Source organism: Morus notabilis, unplaced genomic scaffold, assembly GCF_000414095.1.
Source record: "Morus notabilis unplaced genomic scaffold, ASM41409v2 Scaffold697, whole genome shotgun sequence".
In the NCBI taxonomy this organism is placed as follows: domain Eukaryota; kingdom Viridiplantae; phylum Streptophyta; class Magnoliopsida; order Rosales; family Moraceae; genus Morus; species Morus notabilis.
The window spans coordinates 100460-103682 of record NW_010357121.1 but is presented as its reverse complement, the minus strand read 5'-3'; positions in this window follow the sequence as shown (position 1 = coordinate 103682).

Here is a 3223-nt window from a genome sequence, read left to right as displayed (position 1 = left end):
ATAAAATCACATCTCAACTCGAATTACAAACTCAAATCAACGAAGTGAACGGACTATTAATCTTTTTAATTTGTTAGAATAATAATAAAAAAAACTCTGTAATTGGGCCCATGACACGTATTATCCCGCGTGATGCCACGTTTTGTATGGGAAAGATTGTGGGACCCGATTGTGAGGGATCCTAAGTTGAGGGACCTACAGGCAACTGGCAAAGCATGACAGCTTTGTTGTTGATTGAGCAACCATCACCGCTCGATTAAGTGGGCCAAGTGTGCTCTTATTCTCAATTAGGTCACATTGTATGTGAAAGCTCAGAAACTTTCATCACCGAGTTCATCTCTTTGCTGAAAATCATGGTCAAGTGAGAGCGACCCATGATTATATAGAATTGAAAAGACCTATAAAAGGACAAATTGCGCACAACGAGATTTACCATTGCCCAACCAAAACCTTTGTTCTTTTGTTCCGCGTACGCTTTTTTTTTTTAATCACCGATCTTTTACTACATTAATTACTTAGATTCGATTTAAATTTAGAATTTACGTTTTATTATAATAAAAAATTTAAAAAAATAATTATATTTAATTTTTTTATTATAATAAATTTTTTTTTTTACATAAAATCACATATAAACTCGAATCAGTGAATTATACAGATTCTTAAAAAATAAAAGGTTATTTTACCTTTATACGTTTGTTCATTTTCAACTTATCACCATGGTCTATTTTGGAACCATTGGTGTGTGTTTTTTCTTCTTGAAAGAATCATTGGCTGTTAGATAATATGAAGTTTCTATCTAATAATATTAAGGATTAGCTTTCACTAGTGATGTAAAGAACGGGCTACCCCCAGCAGGTTGCCAAGGGCACATAATGCTAAGAAGAGGACATGACATTGCACGAAAATTAGTGCCGCAAGTTCGGCCTGAACAGTAAAATTGGGCCGAGCCGGGCCAACCCAAGTTAAAAGAGGGTCAGTTCAACCCGCATTGAAACCTGTCGAGCCAAGGCCAGTTTTGGCTGGCCCGAATCTTTATAAATTATTTTGCAAAAAAAAAAAATGTAAGAAGTGAATAAAAATAAAAAAATAAAAGGGTGTTCGGGCCGAGTCAGATTTCGAGCTCAAAACCTCGGTCGAGATCGGCTTGGCCCAAACACTTAAGCAGGTCAGACCAAGACCGGGCCAACTATGACAAGCCTAAGGCCGGCCTTTTAGTTCGACCCAAACTTGCAACTCTAACGGTAATTAAATGATCAGGTTTATGAAATGGATTTGGCTTGATGTGATTTTTGGGCACGAAGTCACGCTAAAGGCACGACACGCTAAGGACTCAACATGAGCATGGATATGATACGTTAAAAGCACAATAGGAGACTCAATTACCAGCACGATTTGAACATGAATTATAAAACTCAATTTGAGCTAACTCTTTTATTTAACTATGTATTTCTTTATAAGACTTATAATTGTACTTTTTTTTTCTTTTACCACGATTTTATTTTTATGAGGTTTTTTTTATTGTTTTAATGAGGCATTTCTTTTTTTATTAATGATGTAGTTTTTTTTGTTAAGATTTAATGGTTTTTATTATGTTGTTTATTTCCTTATTTGTATTGTAAATTTGCTAATGGCCACGACAAAGGCACCTTAAAAATACGGTCCTAGCACGAAAAGAGCCCGACCCATGAATAAACGGATTCTGACTGAGTTTGATCTTACAAAAAGTAAATGGCCCAGCATTAGCAATTAGCACGGTACAATAAATAAATGAGTAGGTGCAGGTAGGGCACGAAGTACATTTGGGGTCCAATTTAAACATAGTCTTTGATTTTTTTAATTGTTTGTAAATTGCAATACTCCTCAACTTTAAAATTTAGGCCGGGCGAAACGGGTCAGCCCGATGCCCTGCCACTGTTGACCTAGGCCCTGCCCGACCCTAACCTTTAGACCGAGCCGGGTTAACGTTTCGGACGTAAAACCTTATTCAGACCAGACAGGGTCAATCCAAACGCCCTATTTTTAAGATTTTTTTTAACGGTCAGGCCAGGTCAGTCCTAAGTCTTTCAGACTTTAGAACCAAATTAAACGGTCTGAACTTTCACCTCTAGGTGAGACCAATTCTGTAACGCCCTCTAGAATTAAACATGTTTAATTATGCTAAACTGTGAATTATTAGTGTGCCTAATTTGATTTTCATAATTAATCAAGGGGCTTTAAGTTATTTTCAGTATTTATAATTTCATCCCAAAGCTTTTTGGAAAACACACTTAAATTTAATACATTTTCTCTTTTTTCCATTTTTCTTTTTCCTTTTCTTTTCTTTTTCTTTTTCTTTTTTTCTTTTCTTTTTTTTTTCTCTTTTCCCCCTTTCCCTTCCCGTGCACCAGCCCACTCTTTTTTTTTCTTTTTTTTTTCTTTTCTTTCTTCTTCTTCTTCTCTGGTTCTTCCCGTGCACCAGTGCAGCCCCCCCTCTCTCTCTCTATTTTCTTCCACCGCCGGCCACCTCCTTCTCCGGGCTTCCTCCCGCTGGCTTCCTCTCTCTCTCCAGGTTTCTCTCTCCCTCTCTCTCTCGGCAGTTTGGCCGAGAATCACAAAAAAAAAAATAAAAAACAGATAAATTGAGGGAGACAATGCTCGAGCAACTGATTTGACGTAAAACCCTTTGAAACCCACTCTTTGATTCGAATTTTAAGCTTGAGAAAGTTTGATTTTGGTTAGATTTGAATAATTTTGAGTTAGGGTTCGAGTTTGAACAGTTATTATTGGAATCGAATGAAATTTGAGGGTTTTTAGTTATTGGACTTGTTTAATTGATTAGAAACTGATTTTGATGGATTCTGGAGAATATATATTGAAATTGAACTTGAATTGCAGGTTTGACATTTTTCCTATTTATGCCGGCATGCTGCTGAAATTTCTTTAGAAACTTGTTTTTAAACTGAAATTAAATAGGAAAACCAAACCTATGAATTGGTATCTAATTTTTAAAGAGCCCCCAAACTGAATTATAAAATTATTGTGAAACTTGGATTTGAGTCAAGGCACACTAATAGGAAACAATTAAACATGATTGAACTTAATTCATTTTTGGAATGAGAAATACTTCCTAAGATATTGCTTTTGTGGTAAAGCTAGTGGAGAAGGTCAAGTATTAAGGCTTTAAGGAAAGCGGAGGTTAGGAGAACTGAAGGCTAGCCCATGTTTGACATTCGAGAGGTAGGAT